At 45.6% G+C, this 22,174-nt stretch overlaps 6 pseudogenes; all 6 read right to left on the reverse strand.

Moving 5' to 3' along the window:
- Nucleotides 1-13,127: 13,127 nt before the first annotated feature.
- On the reverse strand, nt 13,128-13,246 carry LOC143931989 (5S ribosomal RNA; annotated as a pseudogene).
- A 98-nt stretch (nt 13,247-13,344) lies between these two features.
- Nucleotides 13,345-13,464, reverse strand: LOC143932053 (5S ribosomal RNA; annotated as a pseudogene).
- A 95-nt stretch (nt 13,465-13,559) lies between these two features.
- On the reverse strand, nt 13,560-13,678 carry LOC143932165 (5S ribosomal RNA; annotated as a pseudogene).
- A 4,386-nt stretch (nt 13,679-18,064) lies between these two features.
- On the reverse strand, nt 18,065-18,183 carry LOC143931774 (5S ribosomal RNA; annotated as a pseudogene).
- Nucleotides 18,184-20,148: 1,965 nt separating this feature from the next.
- LOC143932293 (5S ribosomal RNA) lies at nt 20,149-20,267 on the reverse strand (annotated as a pseudogene).
- A 101-nt stretch (nt 20,268-20,368) lies between these two features.
- Nucleotides 20,369-20,487, reverse strand: LOC143932677 (5S ribosomal RNA; annotated as a pseudogene).
- Nucleotides 20,488-22,174: the final 1,687 nt, after the last annotated feature.

The raw sequence follows: 22,174 nt of genomic DNA on the forward strand, positions 1-22,174 counted from the left end.
GAGATGCAGGGGTGTACAGAGAAGCTAGTATATATAGAAGACTACAGCATACAGAAGAAAGGCTAGTGAATAAAGAATAAAGGCTGGCTTCTACGGAGAGGCTAGTGTATGCAGAACACTATCTAGGGTATATAGAGAGGCTAGATTATACAGAGAGGCTAGTGCATAGAGTATATAGAAGCCTGGTTAGTGTATACAGAGAAGCTAGTGTGTACAGAAGAAAGGCTAGACAGGCTATAAGAGAGACACGTTTTTACAGAAGACAGTTTGGGGTATACAGAGATGCTAGTTTATACAGAGAGACTAATGTATACAGAAGACAGGCTAGGGCATACAGAAGACAGAAGACGGGCTAGTGTATTCAGAACATAGGCTAGTGTATATCGAAGACAAGCTATTGTATGCAGAGACCGGCTAGTGTAAACATGCTGGTGTATATAGAGAGGCTAGTGAATTTAGAGGGTAGGCTAAGTGATAACAGAAGACAATCTGGGCTATACAGAGACTTTTCATCATTTCATCTAGCTCACATCTCTAATGGAGTTTGTCTCATTGCCATGTTATGCCTTTTCATTCTTATGCTAAATATAGATTATACTCACTACACGATTTTAATCATCCACATCAAGCATGCAATAAAACTATCATACATATAAATAAACCATGTACTCTTTTGCTCTATTTTGCATATTTGTAATTCCAACATCAACTGTCACATTGAGTATGTGACAGTCCTGACACACCATCCTGACTTATTTTTCTTTATTTCTTATTAGAAATAGAGAGTACTATCTCAAAATCAAAATTTCTCTGCACTATGATCTTATTATTAATAATAATAATAATAATAATAATAATAGGATTGTGTAATGCAAAGATCAACTAGTCTAATATAAGCTTTCTCATTGGTACCGGCATATTCTTTCAATTTAGACTAAAGCAACTATTTCTCGGACATTTTCAAGCTAAGCTTTCAATCTCTTACCTTTGAAAAGCGATACTTCCTCCCTACAACATTAAGCCATTTAAATGTCCTATTGGTCGCCTATATTATACAACTCTCTGAAAAGCCTATATGTAGAGAATAAAACTAGTCTTACATCTTAATAAAACAGTTTTATTGCTCAACCAGTATCAGCTGTCATGACAAATAAACGTTTCCACTGTTTGACTCTATTTTCTGTATTACTTCTTTTTCTCCACCTTAACTGTCACAGTTAAAACACAGTGACAAAACATTTCTTTTTACCGCAGCAAAATGTGAGAAAAGCAGTGTAAGCCGTCTTTCTGCCATATGCTTCAGAAATTTAATGTACCGCTTTTAAATCCATATCAATTCCACATAACCGTGAACCGTCTTACAATTTTAACATTTACTGATAGCAATTACTGATATTACATTATGACTATACCAGTGGAAAAGGACCGCGTAATGGAACTGTGAAATTAATCATAATCTCAGCGTTAACTTAGCTGATAAATTCACGATTTACTCAACGATTTACTCAACGATTTAAACTTAGATTTTTTTCATTCTAAGTCTATTTAATCTTAAATAATTTATACTATATTCTACTGTACTCTTAAATTATGTACTGTTGTTCTGTATTTTAGCCGTTCTCATATTTTGTTTTATGTTGCAACCATCGAATCTCATTGCTATTCCGACATTCTGCCTTAATGAGGATATTACCCTTTTGTGTATTCACGTTATCTCGACCTATATGCCTCAATATTTTCCTAATTTCTTTTGCTATACTTATTATTATTATATTATAGAGATTATTAACTCTAAATCATTGTAAACCTAACCATAGTTATAATGTCTACAGCTAATTTTACGTTAAAGCAAAAGTCACACAAAACCATCTTTTTAAATCCTTTTACACACTGCACATAAGAGCAATGCAACCATCTCTCGCGACCTCTATGCAATAGGATTCTCTTTCTGACTCTATTTTGTGTATTACTTCTTCTCCACATTAACTGTCGCACTGATAACCATTTGTAACACCTAACACTTGCAACACATTTTTTAACAGCAGCAAAATGTGAGAAAAGCAGTGGGGCGGTTTACTTGATTGAGAAGTGGTTGCAGTAGCAAAGCATAGCAATACAGTTTGATTACATTAATAACACATAATGCAACTATTTTACATTCACCTCATGCATACATCCTAATGTAAGCTGTCTATCACTATTAATGTTCATGGTTACTGCTACATTATGCCGATAAGCAGTGGAAACGGAAAACAGTCAGTGTAAGCCGTCTTCGTGCGTTACAAAATTAATGGAACGATTTAAACGTTGGAATTTTCAAGCTACGTCAATTTACTATTAAATACCCTTTAGCTGCTTAGCTCACACTTTGCTGTATGGTGCCGCGTTTACATGTAAGTAACCAATGGGGATTGACATTTCATGTCCATCTCACATCTCTAATGCAATTTGCCTCTTTACCATGTCATACTTTGCCATTTATTATACCTTCTCATCCGATAGAAACCTAGTCGTTGCTGATATTTCATGATTACAGCAATCATCTCATCTAATTGCTATTCCGACAATATGATCATTTCTCAATCATTTTGAAGCTACTGCAAGTAACGCTTCCGATCTCTTTTATATATTAAGTAATATTTAGCTGCTTAGCTCACACTTTGCTGTATGTAGCCACGTTAACTGTATTAATGGTTACATGTAAATAACCAATGGGGATTGACATTTCATCTCTAATTCACATTCACATTTCTAATGCAGTTTGTCTCTTTTGCCATGTCATACTTTGCCAGTTATTATACGTTCTCATCCTTAAAGACACGTAAGGATCCTGAAAATGATAGAAACCTAGTCACGTCCTTGCTGATATTTCATGATTACAGCAATCATCTCATCTAATTGCTATTCCGACATTCTGCCTTGGAATTACTTTGCAACGCTCTATTGAACAATGTAAAGGTAAGCTATATATTTTGTGTATTTCCACTTAAACTCGACCTGTATATACTGTCTCAATATTATCCTTTCTAATTTTGCTAAATTCGATTATAGAGTTTGCTATGTCTAAATCCAGGTTACCTACTCTCCTTTATTACGTATACTGCTAATTTTAGGATAATACAAAACCATCTTATTGCTTCTTTGAACGCTGCACATATTAAGAGTAATGCAATGCTACCGATGGGAACAGTTTAATTGCTCTTCTCACATTTAGCTGGTATCTCTCTCTATAGGAAACTGAATTTGTACCACAACGATCACTCATCTAATATCAGTCCACTCAGTGCTACCGGGATAACTTTTACTTTTAGAGTAATGAAATGATTTCTCAGTCATTTTGAAGCTACTGCAAGTAACGCTTCCGATCTTTTTTCAACTGCAATACTTTATCTCTGATATGTTAAGTAATATTTAGCTGCTTAGCTCACACTTTGCTGTATGTAGCCGCGTTAACTGCATTAATGGTTACATGTAAATAACCAATGGGGATTGACATTTCATGTCTATCTCACATCTCTAATGCAATTTGTCTCTTTGCCATGTCATACTTTGCCAGTTATTATACTTACTCATCCTTAAAGACACGTAAGGATCCTGAAAAACGATAGAAACCTTGTCACGTCGTTGCTGATATTTCATGATTACAGCAATCATCTCATCTAATTGATATTCCGACATTCTGCTTTGGTATTACTTTGCAACGCTCTATTGAACAATGTAAAGGTAAGCTAGATATTTTGTGTATTTCCACTTAAACTCGACTTTTATATACTGTCTCAATATTATCCGTTCTAATTTTGCTAAATTAGATTGTAGAGTTTGCTATGTCTAAATACATGTTACCTACTCACCTTTATTACGTATACTGCTAATTTTAGGGTAATACAAAACCATCTTATTGCTTCTTTACACGCTGCACGTATTAAGAGTAATGCAATGCTACCGTGAACAGTTTAATTGCTCGTTTCACATTTAGCTGGTATCTCTCTGCTATAGGAAACGGAATTTGTATTACAACGATCACTCATCTAATATCAGTCCACTCAGTGCTACCTGGATAACTTTTACATTTAGAGTAATGAAATGATTTCTCAGTCATTTTGGAGCTACTGCAACTAACGCTTCCGATCTCATTTCGACTGCAATACTTAATCTCTGCTATTGCAGAATATTTAGCTGAATATTTAGCTGCTTTGCTGTACGTAGCCGTGGGGATTGGCATTTCATCTCTAATTCATATTCACAATTCTAATGCAGTTTGTCTTTTTGCCATGACATCCTCTGCCCGTTATTATCCTTTCTCATCCTTATGCTATATTTAGGGTATATTCACTACATGATTAAAGACACGTAATGAACCTGATTGATAAAAACCTACACACGTCGTTGCTGTTATTTAGTGTATTTCCACTTAAACCCGACCTGTATATACTGTCTCAATATTAATTTTAGAGTTATTTTGCTATATTTATTATTAGAATAAACAGATTACTATCTCTAAATCCTGGTAAACCAGCTCACACTTAACCATCTTATTTCTACCTTACACGCAGCACATATTAACATATTAACATTTAGCCGGTATCTCTCTGCAATAGTAAACGAAATGTGTAGATCACTCATCTAATATCGTCTTTTCAGTGCTACCGGAACAACTTTTAAATTTAGAGTAATGCAACTCTCAGTTTTATGATACTACTGCAACTAACGCTTTGGATCTCTTTCCTGATAAATTACGCTCTGCAATATAGCAAGCCTGCATACACTAGCCTCTCTTTGTAACCCAACTTCTCTCTCTGTATACCTTAGCCTCCATCTCTTGCATAAACCAGGACCTTCTTCTGTATAATCTAGCCTATCTGTATACACTAGCCTGTCTTTTGTACACATTAGGCTCTCTGTGTAAACTAGCCGGTCTACTGTATACACTAGTCCATCTGTATACACTAGCAAGTCTGCATACTCCTGCCTCTCTGTGTAACCTAGCCTCTCTCTCTCTCTGTATACCCTAGCCTCCATCTCTGCATACCCAGGACGTTCTTCTGTATAATCTAGCCTATCTGTATAAACTAGCCTGCCTTTTGTACACATTAGCCTCTCTGTATAAACTAGACGGTCTACTGCATACACTAGTCCATCTGTATAAACTAGCAAGTCTGCATACTCCTGCCTCTCTGTGTAACCCAGCCTCTCTCTCTCTCTCTCTCTCTCTCTCTCTCTCTCTGTATACCCTAGCCTCCATCTCTGCATACCCAGGACGTTCTTCTGTATAATCTAGCCTATCTGTATACACTAGCCTGTCTTTTGTACACATTTGCCTCTCTGTATAAACTAACCGGTCTTCTGTATACACTAGTCCGCCTGTATACACTAGCAAGTATGCATACTCTAGCCTCTCTCTCTGTATACCCTAGCCTCCATCTCTGCATACCCAGGACGTTCTTCTGTTTAATCTAGTCTATCTGTATACACTAGTCTGTCTTTTGTACACATTAGCCTCTCTGTATAAACTAGCCGGTCCTGTGTATACACTAGTCCTTCTGTATACACTAGCAAGTCTGTGTAACCAAGCCTCTCTCTCTGCATACCCTAGCCTCCATCTCTTGCATAACCAGGACCTTCTTCTGTATAATCTAGCCTATCTGTATAAACTAGCCTGTCTTTTGTACACATTAGCCTCTCTGTATAAACTAGCCGGTCTACTGTATACACTAGTCCATCTGTATACACTAGCAAGTCTGCATACTCCTGCCTCTCTGTGTAACCCAGCCTCTCTCTCTCTCTCTGTATACCATAGCCTCCATCTCTGCATACCCAGGACGTTCTTCTGTATAATCTAGCCTATCTGTATAAACTAGCTTGTCTTTTGTACACATTAGCCTCTCTGTATAAACTAGCCGGTCCTCTGTATACACTAGTCCGTCTGTATACACTAGCAAGTCTGTGTAACCAAGCTTCTCTCTCTGCATACCCTAGCCTCCATCTCTTGCATAACCAGGACCTTCTTCTGTATAATCTAGCCTATCTGTATAAACTAGCCTGTCTTTTGTACACATTAGCCTCTCTGTATAAACTAGCCGGTCTACTGTATACACTAGTCCATCTGTATACACTAGCAAGTCTGCATACTCCTGCCTCTCTGTGTAACCCAGCCTCTCTCTCTCTCTCTCTCTCTGTATACCCTAGCCTCCATCTCTGCATACCCAGGATGTTCTTCTGTATAATCTAGCCTATCTGTATAAACTAGCCTGTCTTTTGTACACATTAGCCTCTCTGTATAAACTAGCTGGTCTTCTGTATACACTAGTCCGTCAGTATACACTAGCAAGTCTGCATACTCTAGCCTCTCTGTGTAACACAGTCTCTCTCTCTGTATACCCTAGCCTCAATCTCTGCATACCCAGGACGTTCTTCTGTATAATCTAGCCTATCTATATACACTAGCCTGTGTTGTGTACACTTTAGCCTCTCTGTATAAACTAGCCGGTCTTCTGCATACACGAGTCTCTCTGTAGACCCTTGGATGTCTTTTGTATACACTAGCTGCTCTTTATACATTAGCTCTCTGTATACCCAAGCCTCTCTGTATACACTAGTCCGTCTGTATACACTAGCAAGTCTGCATACTCTAGCCTCTCTGTGTAACACAGTCTCTTTCTCTGTATACCCTAGCCTCCATCTCTGCATACCCAGGACGTTCTTCTGTATAATCTAGCCTATCTATATACACTAGCCTGTGTTGTGTACACTTTAGCCTCTCTGTATAAACTAGCCGGTCTTCTGCATACACGAGTCTCTCTGGAGACCCTTGGATGTCTTTTGTATACACTAGCTGCTCTTTATACATTAGCTCTCTGTATACCCAAGCCTCTCTGTATACACTAGTCCGTCTGTATACACTAGCAAGTCTGCATACACCAGCCTCTCTGTGTAACCCAGCCTCTCTCTCTGCATACCCAAGATGTTCTTCTCTATAATCTAGCCTATTTGTATACACTAGCCTATCTTTTGCACACATTTGCCTCCCTATATAAACTAGCCGGTCTTCTGTATACCCTAGTCCGTCTGTATACACTAGCAAGTATGCATACTCTAGCCTCTCTCTCTGTATACCCTAGCCTCCATCTCTGCATACCCAGGACGTTCTTCTGTATAATCTAGCCTATCTGTATACACTAGTGTATACAGACAGACTAGTGTATACAGAGGACCGGCTAATGTGTACAAAAGACAGGCTAATGTATACAGATAGTAATATGAGGGACACTCCTCACCCCCGCCCCCACCTACCAGATCTGACTTTCATCCCCTTGCCCTCTCTGCCCCGGTCATCTGGTGGCAGTTTTATGCACTCCCTGGCTCCCACCCATTCATAATCCTTACCGACCTTTCCTTCGGCTGCTCACAGGAACACACTGGATGACTTGTCTAATTAACCAACTTGTACAAGACACCGCTAACCTCCTGTCTGACACCGGTCCCCCTTGGAGGCTTTACCCCTCACTGTTTGGGTGGTCCCTGCCTCTCCCTGGATGCTCCACATATACCACAACGACATTGTCAGAGGGGCACCACTTGACAGGACACGGGGCTGTCATGCCGGTGGCATCTCCCATTGGAGGAAGGGATGATAGCCCCAACCCCTTGGCAGCAGGTTCTTTCATGTACAGACCAGGGCGGCTCATCTTCCCTTCTGGAGTCTTGACCTTAGATGGGGGAGTTGCACTTTGGGGGATCTGAGTGATACCTAGTGCGCTGTACTGGAAGGGCTTGATATTCCCGCATATGTGTCCCCTCCCCTTGGTTGCGCCCCTCGTCCCCCCCTCTGGCTCCCACCTACTCTTTGCCGACATTGCCTTCTGCAGCTTTTGGGGACCCTGGATGACTTATTTATTGAGCCTATTGGTACAAGACACTGCTTCCCTCCAGGGTGACTCTGGACCCCCCCCTGGAGGATTTACCCCTTACTGTTTGGGCAGTCCCAGCCTCCCTCTGGATGCTCTACACAGCCCCCGATGGCGATGCAGGAGAGACACTAATTGGCGGGCCCCAGGACTGCTGCTCGGGTGAAGTCTCCCGTTGGATGGAGGGATGGTGGCCCCAGTCCCTTGCCTGCCAGATTTTCCATGCACCGACCAGGGCTGCTCCTCTTTCATCATGATGTGGTGACCATGGAGGGGAGGAGTTGAAATTTATGGGGTCTGGGTGTTTGCTGGTGGGAGTGCGCTAAAGGACTTGACATTTCCGCATGTTTTTCCCCTCTCCCCTGTTTCCCACCCTTCCCTTCCCTCCTTTCCCTACCCCTTTCCCCCCTTCTACTCCCCCTTTCCCTGCCCCTTTTCCCCCGGGGCGTGGACGGGGGAGAGGGGGTAAGAAGAGGACAATCTGCCAAAGGGAGCAATGGATTTGTTCGGGGACTGCATGTACTTTAGGGGATTGGGACGGGGGGTGGTGGATCCCATTCTGTGATGCCTTTTCTGTTGTGACGGGCTCCCTCGTGCATGCCTACGTTTAGGGCGAGCCGAGGAGACCCCTCAGTGCTGACAGTTATATGCTCTACCTCTGTTTTGGTTATACTATTGTTTTTTGGTTCTATGATGTTACTGATTGTCTTTTATTTGCATACCAGTATCAGACGTGACATTTACCACTGCCGGGACTGGGGGGACTAGGATTCGGGGGCTCCCTCTTGACCTGTCTACCCACCAACCCAAGTAGGACAGCGCTTTAAACCCAGTGTACATCTGGTAAGCGCTATAGCATAATTGTGCTGTTTTAGTATACCCTTCCTGTACTGTTGAGTGCGGACAACCCTTAATTTCCCTCTCCCCCTGGGGTTGAGGTGCCCGGCCTCTTTTTCCCTTTACCTTTCCTTCCATTTGCCCTTCCTTTCTCCCCCTTAGTTCCCGCCATGCATTACCTACCCAAAACCTACCTTGGTTCAACTTTCTTTGCTTTTCTCTGACGTCCCCCTCCCCCTCCCCGAGGAGCGAAGGCAGACTCAGTCAAGGTCACCTCTCTAAACGTTAAGGGACTGAACTCCCCTGAAAAACGGTGGATCCTCCTGTGAGAACTGAAGACTTCCTGTACTGATGTGGCCTTTATACAAGAAACACATTTTAAAAATACTAGCCTCCCCTTTCTATGGTTGAGATCCTTCCCTAAGGTCTACCACTCTACTAACCCCTCCTCTAAGACCAAGGGAGTCTCCATTCTGATCTCTAGCAGGCTCCCCTGGGTTCTCCAGGATTCTCTGGTGGACCCTGGGAGCCGATATCTTTTTCTTAGGGGCCACATTGGAGAGCGCCTTTTTACAGTTGCCACTGTGTACGCTCCCAATGATCACCAAGACACGTTCCTCGCAACTACCCTGCACAGATTATGTGACTTTCGGGAGGGCCTGTTGATATTAGGTGGGGACTTTAATGTCCCCTTTCGCCATCGGTTGACACTTCTGCCTCTTTCTCCCGCTCCTCATTTCCTCTAGAAAGCGGATTACTAAGTGTTTACTGAATGACCAATTAGTTGATGTCTGGCGTCTGCAACACTCTGGGGAAAGGGACTACTCTTTTTGCTCTTCCCCTCACAAATCATACTTGAGGATAGACTTCTTCTTGATTCCACATGACCAACTGCACTTGGTGAGCTCTTCCTCCATCGGCCATATAACTTGGTCCGACCACGCTCCTGTAGCCCTTACCTACACCCTCTCTAGGAACCCATCACCTAGGTCTCTATTCTGGCACCTTAATGAGAGCCTTCTCCAGATACCGGAAGTTTTAGCAGATGTGACCAGGGAATTGGACCTTTATTTCCAAGAAAACTAAACGCAGGACTGTGACCCGGGGATAATTTGGGAGGCTCACAAGTCAGTACTCCGCAGGGTACTTATCAGGCACGGGGCGCGCATCAAACAAACATGGAAGGAACAGCTTGCTAATCTGTTTCGTGAACTTGCCTCTGTGGAAGCGAAACATAAACATGCCCCCTCACGGACCTTAGAGATTGAATTCGGGACACTCCGTACCCATATTGCTGACCTACTCCATTATAAAGCGAAAGCGGCACTCCAGTTTTGTCGTAAACTGACGTAGGAGTCAGGGGACAAATGCGGAAAAATCTTAGCCAGGTCGGTAAAGGAGTTGAAATCTGGCTCTTACATACCACAGTTGATAGATGAGAATGGCCAGAGGGCCTCTACCCCAACCCAAATAGCCGAAGTCTTTGAAAAATGTTACTCTGATCTCTACAACCTGCCCGATTCAGGGTCTGGACAGGACAATATAGACAGATATGTAACCGGTTCTGGTCTACCAACCCTCTCATCGGAATCACGGGAGTACTTGGAGGACCCGATCACACTGGAAGAAGTCCAGACAGCCGTGGGACCTCCGAAGGTGGGTAAGGCTCCGGGCCCTGACGGATATACCGCACAATACTTTAAGACCTTCCTCCCTATTCTCGGCCCGCGCTTGGTGAATTTATTTAATACTCTGAGCTCGAATGGGGATTTTCCTGAGGATACCCTTAGAGCCCACATCTCGTTGATACCTAAGGAGGGCAAAGACCCGGGCCTATGTGGGAGCTACAGACCCATTTCCCTCCTAAATTCGGTCCTAAAACTATTCTCTAAAATCCTCGCCACGTGATTGGCATATCACTTGCAGTCCCTTATACATATTGACCAGTTAGGTTTTATTCCCACCAGGGAAGATAGGAACAACACCATTAAGGTGCTTACCCTGATCCATAAAGCAAAGTCATCTGGGACCCCTAGTCTTTTCATGAGTACTGATGCCGAGAAGGCTTTTGATCGGGTCAAATGGACAATGATGTTCTCGGTCCTTCGCCATATAGGTCTGAGTGAACGGATGCTGGCATGGATAAGTAAGATATACTCACGCCCTTCAGCTCAAGTCAAAGCGAATGGGGTTCTCTCATCTCCCCTTGACATCGGGAATGGGACCAGACAAGGTTGCCCCCTGTCGCCCCTATTATTCGCACTGTCATTGGAACCCTTTCTCTCCACAATTCGACAAAACTCAGACATAACGGGACTCCAAATGGGTACTATTGAGTGCAAGATATCTGCCTACACGGATGACATGCTGTTCTCGCTGACGAATCCCAGAGTTTCCTTGCCAAATCTCCTTCGGGAATTCCAGATATACGTGATACTTCTTGAAATCAAAGGCCATGGGGGTTACAGTCCCCCCGCAAACGTTAATAGACTTGCAGTCCAATTTTCGATTTAAATGGACCCATACAGCCCTTAAGTACTTAGGTACTTACATTCCACCGGACATCGTGCGTACGTTTATGTTGAACTTCCCCCCACCCCTTGTCACTAAGATCCGCAGTTTGCTTCACGGGTGGCATTCTGGCCTCCATTCCTGGTTCAGGAGATGCAATCTCATTAAAATGAACATACTCCCTAAATTTACTTATCTTTTCCAAGCTCTCCCGGTCCAGATTCCAGTCCCGTTTTTTAAGCAAGCTCAATCCTTGCTCACTCAATTTAACTGGGCCCACAAAAATCCCAGACTTAAGCGGTCACAGCTGACATTGTCTAAACAACAGGGAGGGTTGGTTCTCCCTGACTTGCGACGCTACTACCTGGCCTCCCATCTGGGGCGTGTATTAGACTGGAATCGAAACAAACTTTCTAAGCTCACTCCCGAATTCCGCTAAGAAGCGCCATGTTGTGCTATAAGTATTTACCCACAGAATTTATGTCACATCCCACTATAGGGGCTTAGTTGAAAGTCAGTCACCTGATCGCTACCCAAAACACACTCACGTCTTTGACTTCCCTATTCCCTATACGTGGCCATCCAACCTTTGAACTGGGGACCCACTTAGAAATTCCAACCTAGACAATGCATCTAAATTCGTCATTGATGGAAAATGGACTTCTTTCTCAACCCTAACAGATCCGACAGGGCTTTTTCAACTGCCTTTTTGGAGAGCGGCGCAACGACATCATTTTCTCCATTCCATCCCCAATCCTCAAATGTTCGCCCGCCCTCAGACGGAGTTTGAGACTCTATGCAGGAGCGAAGGCCCTTTGGCCCACATTCTCTCTCAAACAGATTACCCACACTTAACCTGTCTGTCCAACTGGGAAAAGGACCTTAATTGCTCATTTTCCCCAGCACAGAGACAACGCATTATCACTTTGGCTCTCAAAATGTCGCTGTGCACGAAGATACAGGAGACGAATTTTAAACTTCTCACCAGGTGGTATTTGACACCATCAAAGCTGCAGAAATGTTTCCCCTCTTCCTCGAACATATGCTGGAGGTGTGGAGAAGAAGAGGGCACGTTGCTGCACATTTTTTGGTCCTGCCCCAGCTTGGTGGACTTCTGGACAGAGATCCGATGCATAACACAAAAATTCACAGACTTCTCCATCCAGGAAGAGGCTGCATTCTTTCTCTTGCACCATTCACAGATTCCCATTAAGAAGTACAAAAAAAAATCAATTTTACGGCATGTGATAAATGCGGCGAAATCCTGCATCCCTCTCTATTGGAAAAAATGTTTCCCTCCTTTCATTACTCACTGGCTTAGGAAAATAGAGGACATTAAAAAAAATGGCGGACTTGATCCTCACATCACAAGGTAAACAAGACTTTTTTAAACAAACCTGAGACATCTGGAATACCTTTATATTCTACCTGGAAGGATGTCGCCTGCTATCGCCTTAGTGCTCTGAGCTTTCCTTGACTGGCCCCTTGGACAGTGGCTGCCATCGTGTCTCGTCCCCTCTTCTCCTTTCCTGATCTTTCAACCCTTCTCTTTTCTGCCTTCCTCCCCTATCTCTCACCCCCTCCACCCCCTCTCTCTTTTGGAAAAAGTGGAAAATTGGGAATGACGGCCCCACACCCCCCTCTGGATGGATTATGCCGGAGGGACCTGGGGTTTGTATGACCCTGGATCTTGGTACAGTACTTTATCTGTGCCTCGAATCATTGTGATTGATGGAAGGCAGACTCACAGTTGCGAATATACCTGTATCAAGTATTGTTCAGCTGCTTTTTGCTCTGTATTTCTCTGTTGCATTATGTACTCGGGGGACCGTCTTCCCCTATTTGGAGAAAAAATTATATTTGAAAAAAAAAAGAAGCCTACGACACCTGGTATTCCCAGGCGGTCTCCCATCCAGGCATTAACCAGGCCCAACCCTGCTTAGCCTCCAAGATCAGACGAGATGGAACAGATTCAGGGTGATGTGGCCATAGCCAATATCTTCAGGCACTCTCAACTCTCTTGACAAACACCAAGATGGTCACCTTGGAAACAAGCGGAAAAAAATAGGTCAACGGCAACAACATAAAGAGAAGCCTACGGCATCTGGAAATCCCAGGCGGTCTCCCATCCAGGTACTAAACTGGTCCCAACCCTGCTTAGCCTCTGAGATCAGATGAGATTGGAGTCTTTCAGGGTGGTGTGGCCGTAGGAGATTTCTTCAGGCACTCTCAACCTTGACTAAAGCCAATATGGTCACCTTAGGAAACAAACAAAAAAATCAAGTCAACGCCAACAACATGAGAAGAAGTCTACAGCACCTAGTATTCCCAACTGGTCTCCCATCCAGCTATTAACAAGGCCCGACCCTGTTTAGTCTCTGAGATCAGACGAGATCTGGTGCTTTCAGGGTTATGTGGCCATAGGCGAGCTCTTCAGGCACTCTCAACCCTCTTGACAAACACCAAGATGGTCACCTTGGTAAACAAACAAAAAAAAAAACAAGTCAACGCCAACAACATAAAAAGAAGCCTTCAGCACCTAGTATTCCCAGGTGGTCTCCAATCCAGGTACTAGCAAGGCCCGACCCTGTTTAGCCTCTGAGATCAGAGGAGATCGGGCGCTTTCAGGCTTATGTGCCCATAGGCAATCTCTTTGGGCATTCTCAACCCTCTTGACAAACGCCAAGATAGTCACCTTGGGAAACAAGCGGAAAAAAAACAGGTCAATGTCAACAACATAAAAAGAAGACTACGGCACCTGGTATTCCAAAGCCATCTGCCATCCAGGGACTAACTAGGCCCAACCCTTCTTAGCCTCAGAGATGAGAAGAGATAGGGCTCTTTCAGGGTGATGCTGCTGTAAGCTAACTCTTTGGGCACTCTCAACCCTCTTGACAAATGCCAAGATGGTCACCTTGGGAAACAAGCGAAAAAAAAACAAAACGAATCAACGCCAACAACATAAAAAGAAGCCTACAATAACTGGTATTCCCAGGTGGTCTCCCATCCAGGTACTAACCAGGCCTGACTCTTCTTAGCCTCCAAGATCAGACGAGATTGGGTGCTTTCAGAGTGCTCGGACTCTTTCCCCATCACTAATGGGACGAGACAGGGGTGCCCTCTGTCTCCCCTAATTTTTATTCTGACACTGGAACCACTTATGTGTCACGTTCGGAATGACCCGAATATTACTGGTATATCCAAACCCTGGGCACACCACAAAATTGCGGCGTACGCTGACGATCTAATTTTTTTCGTCTCCAATCCACACATTTCGCTTCCCAATATACTCGCGGCTCTCCGGCGATACGGCAGCCTATAAAACTATAAAATCAATTGCACCGTCGGCTGTATTGAATATATCGGTCCCGGATGGTGAGGCCAAGAGGCTACGCTCCGCTTTTCCATTCTACTGAGCTGAAAAATCTATACGTTACCTGGGCGTTGACATCGCAGCGGATTTGGCGCAATTGTACCCGCTTAATTTTGTCCCTCTCCTGAATAGACTGAAATCTGATTTGGGAAACTGGCATGCTTTAACACTGACCTGGTTCGGGCGCTGTAATGCATTCAAAATGACGGCCCTCCCGCGCATCTTATACTTGTTCCAGACATTACCGATCCGGTTACCCCCAATTTTTTTCAGACAACTGCAGGTGCTGCTCCGGGACTTTATTTGGGTGCGCAAACCGCCCAGAGCCCTTTTGCAATTGCTTGCCAGACCAAAGGACAAGGGGGGTCTGGGTCTCCCAGATCTGAGACAATACAACAGAGCGACTCTGCTAGCGAGAGTCGTTGATTGGCATTGTAATGGCCCACACAAGCAGTGGGTGGAGATGGAGATTGAGGATGGATCCATTCCCCTATTGACCTCCCCGTGGCTCCTGTCCACCCTACCAAAAGACCTCAGAGATCACCCCGTAGTGGGAGCTACGTTGGCTGTTGTGCGGAGGTTGTTCCGCTGCACACACATTGCTCCCCTGCCATCACCAATGACTCCGGTTATAGGTAATCCAGACTTCCCACCGGGATTTACCAACAAGAAACTGCGACAGTTGACAGTGGTGGGGAAACAGCGTCTGGGAGACGTGTGGCCCTCGGGAGGGCTCCCGACCACGCAAACTGTCGCCGAGCTTTCTGACCCTCCGCTTGACTTGTTTAGTGCTTATCAACTTCGTCACTTTCTTTTGGCCATACAAAGGGCCCCCTACACTCCTAGAGACCTGACGCCCTATGAATCCATCTGTCACAAAAAGGAACCTGTGCGACACACCCTCTCCCTCCTCTACAACCTATTAAGTAGTCAGGAGGAGGAGTCGACCCCACCATTTATCCACAAATGGGAGAGGGACTTTGGCATCACATTTACCCCACAACAGATAGGGAAGATCCTGACATTAGTACATAAAGCTTCCATCGCAAACCAATATCAAGAATCAGGATACAAGATAGTCTCACGCTGGTATAGAGTCCCATACCTTCTGAATAAAATGAATACATCGATTCCGGATGTTTGTTGGAGGTGCAATTCAGATACGGGGACCATGGGACACATTTTCTGGGCATGCCCGGCCTTGAGGAACTTTTGGGTGGAGGTGACCGGGACGATAAAAACTCTCAGAAATGTAGATATCGCAGACAACCCAGCAGCGTGCCTTCTACACTTGACCAAACAGCCTGTTCGAAAATACAAAAAAACCCTCACGATGCAACTCCTGAACGCCGCCCGGGCCTGCATTCCCACACTGTGGAGGCAGCCTCAGCCCCCATCCAAGGTGCTGTGGTATTCCAAAGTCAATCATATTCTCCGGATGGAAGAATTGACCCCCACCCTTCACAACACTGAAGAGGCATTTAGTGTTACATGGAGGCCCTGGAGGTATTTTACTGGTACTTGAGACTACATTCGGGAGGTGAGCAGCGCCCCTGTCCCAGAAAACGACTGAACATCTAACATTTACCTACGTAGGCCAAGTCTGCCCTGGGTGGCATTCCCCCCCCCCCCTCCCTTTTTGTCTTTATTTTTCTTTTTTTCCCCGCCGCCATCCCCCCCCCCCTCCTCTCTCTCCGTCTTTGCACTCTCTTCTTCCCCCGTCCTCCCTTTTCACTATGCCTTGTCTCCTTACTAGCCTTTGGGACCCAGAAGAACCCCAGGGTTCTGGACACGACCGGCTCATATTTTACTCTGGTTCACATAGGTCATGATAAGCTGGCTCGCTGTGGTCCCAGTTGTTCTCCATGATTACATTTGTCCGAACGGAGCTGCATTAGTTATACTGTACTACATGTCGGAGGTGGGGTTTCTCTCTTTTCTGCATGAAACTCTAGGACTCCCCTCTGAGAACCCAGAGTTATTTGGCAGCCTATTTTTTGTTACCATGTAATTGTGACCCTGGGTCATGCTGTATGGTTGACTGTTATATTTATGTTGTTCTACTTATACTTAATAAAAGAATAAAACAAAAAAAAAACATAAGTCAATGCCAACAACTTAAAAAAAAAGCCTATGGCATCGAGAAATCCCAGGCGGTCTCCCATCCAGGTACTAACCAGGTCCCAACCCTGCTTAGGCCGCGTACACACGGGCGGACTGTCCGCCCAACTAGGTTCGTCAAACAGTTTGACAAACAGTCCGTTCAAAATTTGCATGAGCGGACTTGACCACACACGACGAACGAACAGTCCGCTGAAAACTTGCGCGATGACGTGAACGGCACGTACGACGGGACGAGAGATTCAAAGTCCTATACACTGCAATGCAACCTTCGGCGTGTAAATCCTTTCTGAGCATGCGCGGAACTTAGTTTGACGAACAAGCCTACACATGAGCGGACTGTCCGCTCAAACCAAGTTTCAGCGGACAGTCTTACGGAAATTCCGAAAAACTTTGTTCGTTAGACTGTCCGCTGAAACTGTCCGCTGAAGCCCACACACGAGCGGACTGTCCGCTGAAACACTGTTCAGCGGACAAAGTTGGACGAACAGTCCGCCCGTGTGTACGCGGCCTTAGCCTCTGAGATCAAATGAGATTTGGCTCTTTCAGGCTGATGCAGCCATAGTAGATTTTTTCAGGCATGCTCAACCCTCTTGACAAACGCCAAGATGGTCACCTTGGGAAACAAACAAAAAAAACAAGTCAACGCCAACAACATAAAAAGAAGCCTACCGCACCTAGTATTTCCAGGCGGTCTCCCATCCAGGTATTAACAAGGCGCGACCCTTTCTAGCCTCTGAGATCAGCGGAGATTAGGCGCTTTCAGGGTGATGTGCCCATAGGCAATCTCTTTGGGCACTCTCATCCCTCTTGAAAAATGCCAAGATAGTCACCCTGGGAAACAAGCGAAAAAAAACAGGTCAACGCCAACAACATAAAAAGAAGAATACGGCACCTGGTATTCCAAGGCCGTCTCCCATTCAAGTACTAACTAGGCCCAACCCTTCTTAGCCTCTGAGATCAGAAGAGATAGGGTGCTTTCAGGGTGATGCGGCTGTAAGCGATCTCTTTAGGCACTCTCAACCCTCTTGACAAATGCCAAGATGATCACTTTGGGAAACAAGCGAAAAAAACAGGTCAACACCAACAACATAAAAATAAGCCTGTGGCATCTGGAAAACCCAGGCGGTCTCCCATCCAGGTACAAACCAGGCCCAACCCTGCTTTGCCTCTGAGACCAAACGAGATTGGGCGCTTTCAGGGTGTTGTGCTCCTAGGCAATTTCTTTGTGCACTCTCAACCCTCTTGACACATGCCAAGATGGTCACCTTGGGAAACAAGGGGGAAAAAACAGGTCAACGCCGACAACACAATGAGAAGCCTACGGCACCTGGTATTCCCAAGCTGTCTCCCATCCAGGTACTAACCAGGCCCATCGCTGCTTAGCCTCTGAGATCAGATGAGATTGGGCTCTCTCAGGGTGATTTGGTCGTAGGCACTCTCTTTGGGCACTCTGAAGCCTCTTGACAAAGGCCAAGATGGTCACCTTGGGAAACAAGCTAAAAAAAACAGGTCAAAGCCAACAACATAAAAAGAAGCCAAGAAGAAAACATATGCGTATTGGTAGGGTAATGCTATTGCGACCGAAATTGAGGGGAGGTATTGGCTTCCCGGACCCTGCTCTATATTACACAGCAACGCACATGACACCGGTGGTTGACTGGTGCCGGTGTTCTGCCATATACTGTCCGGCCATGATATAGTGTCTGCGCCGTACTGTGCATGCGCAGTACGGAGACGACGAAGCTTCGGAAAATCTCAGAAGCTGAACGTCGCCTGCACGTTGAGTGGAGGTGGTAGCCCCACCATCCAAGCGGACATAGGGTTGTGAATATTAGAGGGCCCCTCGTAGGCGAGGTTCGCTCGCCGCGCTTCGGGTTCTGCCTCGCTGCGCTCGGCTCTTTTATATTCTTACTCTGTGTCCACTTGGATAGTGGGGATAGAACCTGGACTCAGTGCGCAGGCGCCGTTCATGCTCGGCAAATTTCAGAATCTGTGTTGCTGTGTACTGCGCATGCGCAGTACACAGCGGACAATATGCGATGGGGGACCATATGTGATAAGACACCGGCGTGGGGAACTGAAGCTATGGGTCAAGCTAGAGCAGGAGATGGCGTGGGTTCCACTGGCTGGTCTGCCTTGGGCGGGGAGGCCATTGGAGCCCTGTGTGACTAATCACCCGTTAATTGGCCTCTCGCTCGCCGAGATGGATAGTATTTTCACCTTTCCCACCTGACTAACTTCCCTTCTCCTATGACCCCAATTATTGGACATCCTAGATTCCCTCCGGGCCTGTCTGACCAGGCCTTTACCAGGCAAGCCCCGAAAGGGCTTCTGAGAGCAGCCCTATTTCTTGGACCCACGGGCTTGATTCCCATAGGGACCATACTGCTAGAGCAAGTACCTGTTGCAATGGATAGCTGGAGAGCTAGACAGCTAATCCATTTCCTCGGATCACTACCTAACCATTCGTTCTTCTCTAGACAATTCCACCCCTTCGAGGAACTTTGCCTGGATGATGGCCCAATTCGTGGTTCCCTCTCTAGGTCCTACCAAATCCTGACAGATGCACAATCCTCCACGGATCCACCCTTCCTAGCTAAATGGAAAAGGGACTTACAAACTACATTCTCCAAACCACAGAAGGACAGAATACTCTTTTTCGCCCATAAGTCTTCACTCTGCAGTAAATATCAGGAGATCTCATATAAGCTGATCACACGCTGGTATCGTACACCGGTGGTGTTGGCCAAAATATTCCCCGGTCAATCTGACCGCTGCTGTCGCTGTGGGCAACAGGCTGGTACCATTCTCCACATTTTTTGGGAATGCCCTAAATTACAAACATTCTGGCAGCCTGTCCTGAGACTCATCCACAAGATCGCTGTTCCAAACGTTGGACAGCTGATGAGCTGGTGAGCCGAGGGCGTCTCTTGCTCCCTGGGAGGGGACCCCACCCTATCCACTCTACCCACGACACCCCCTTACCCCTTATTTTCCTTTTCTGCCATTTTCTTCCCCAATCTTCTCTTTCCCCTTCTCCCTCCTTTCAGTTCTACTATTTCCCTTCTTAACTCAAAAAAGGGAAAAGAAAATGGTATGTTCCGACCCCATTTGACTACTACACAATACTCTTCCCCTATCTATGGATATCTAAACTCTTCGAGGGTAGCAGGGCTAGTGTCAATAATATTTTAAGTGGTAGAGGATCCCAACGAGATGGAGCTTTAATCTCATCTTCATATGACCGCAAAGCTGTACACGTGCTATTCTCCTCGAATATCTTACCATTGGCTCTGATATCCATGCAATATTATCGTTTGTTTGTAACTATTTGTATCACACATTCTGTGAAGTTGCCTTTGCATTGTATGTCGCATACTACTAAATAAAAAAAAAAGAAGCCTATGGCACCTGGTATTCCCAGGCGGTCTCCCATCCAGGTACTAACCAGGCCCGACACTGTTTAGCATTCAAGATCAGACGAGATTGGGCGCTTTCAGGGTGATGGGGCCGTAGGTGATCTCTTCGGGCACTCTCAATCCTCTTGACAAACGCCAAGATGGTCACCTTGGGAAACAAGTGAAAAAAAAACCAGGTCAAGGCCAACAACATAAAAAGAAGCCTACAGCACCTAGTATTCCCAGGTGGTCTCCAATCCAAGTACTAGCAAGGCCCAACCCTGTTTAGCTTCTGAGATCAGAGGAGATCGGGTGCTTTCAGGGTTATGTGCCCATAGGCAATCTCTTTGGGCATTCTCAACCCTCTTGACAAATGCCAAGATAGTCACCTTGAGATACAAGCGAAAAAAAACAGGTCAATGTCAACAACATAAAAAGAAGAATACGGCACCTAGTATTCCAACGCCATCTCCCATCCAGGTACTAACTAGGCCCAACCCTTCTTAGCCTCAGAGAAGAGATAGGGCTCTTTCAGGGTGATGCTGCTGTAAGCGATCTCTTTGGGCACTCTCAACCCTCTTGACAAATGCCAAGATGGTCACCTTGGGAAACAAGCAAAAAAAAAAAAACGAATCAACGCCAACAACATAAAAAGAAGCCTACAGGTACTAACCAGGCCCGACTCTTCTTAGCCTCCAAGATCAGACGAGATTGGGTGCTTTCAGAGTGATGTGGCCATAGGCAATCTCTTCAGGCACTCTCAACCCGCTTTACTCCACGCCGTCGGCAGCGGTACGGGTGAACGAGTGGTGCTCGGACTCTTTCCCCATCACTAATGGGACGAGGCAGGGGTGCCCTCTGTCTCCCCTCATTTTTATTCTGACACTGGAACCACTTATGTGTCACGTTCGGAATGACCCGAATATTACTGGCATATCCAAACCTTCGGCACACCACACCACAAAATTGCGGCGTAGGCTGACGATCTAATTTTTTCTGTCTCCAATCCACACATTTTGCTTCCCAATATACTTGCGTCTCTCCAGCGATACGGCAGCCTATCAAACTATAAAATCAATTGCGCCAAGTCAGCTGTATTGAATATATCGGTCCCGGATGGTGAGGCCAAGAGGCTCCGCTCCGCTTTTCCATCTACTGGGCTGAAAAATCGATATGTTACCTGGGCGTTGACATCGCAGCGGATTTAGCGCAATTGTACCCGCTTAATTTTGTCCCTCTCCTGGATAGACTGAAATCTGATTTGGGAAAATGGCATGCTTTAACACTGACCTGGTTCGGGCGCTGTAATGCATTCAAAATGACGGCCCTCCCGCGGATCTTACACATGTTCCAGACATTACCGATCCGGTTACCCCCAATTTTTTTCAGACAACTGCAGGTGCTGCTCCGGGACTTTATTTGGGCACGCAAACCGCCCAGAGCCCGTTTGCAATTGCTTGCCAGACCAAAGGACAAGGGGGGTCTGGGTCTCTCAGATCTCAGACAATACTACAGAGTGACTCTGCTAGCCAGAGTCGTTGATTGGCATTGTAATGGCCCACACAAGCAGTGGGTGGAGATGGAGATTGAGGATGGATCCATTCCCCTATTGACCTCCCCGTGGCTCCTGTCCTCCCTACCAAAAGACCTCAGAGGTCACCCCGTAGTGGGAGCTACGTTGGCTGTTGTGCGGAGGTTGTTCCGCTGCACACACATTGCTCCCCTGCCATCACCAATGACTCCGGTTATAGGTAATCCAGACTTCCCACCGGAATTTACCAACAAGAAACTGCGACAGTTGACAGTGGTGGGGAAACAGCGACTGGGAGAGGTGTCGCCCTTGGGAGGGCTCCCGACCACGCAAACTGTCGCCGAGCTTTCTGACCCTCCGCTTGACTTGTTTAGTGCTTATCAACTTCGTCACTTTCTTCTGGCCATACAAAGGGCCCCCTACACTCCTAGAGACCTGACACCCTATGAATCCATCTGTCACAAAAGGGAACCTGTGCGACACACCCTCTCCCTCC

Source organism: Lithobates pipiens, unplaced genomic scaffold, assembly GCF_037356315.1.
Source record: "Lithobates pipiens isolate NorthernLeopardFrog02 unplaced genomic scaffold, aLitPip1_a1.2 Scaffold_25, whole genome shotgun sequence".
Taxonomy (NCBI): Eukaryota; Metazoa; Chordata; class Amphibia; order Anura; family Ranidae; genus Lithobates; species Lithobates pipiens.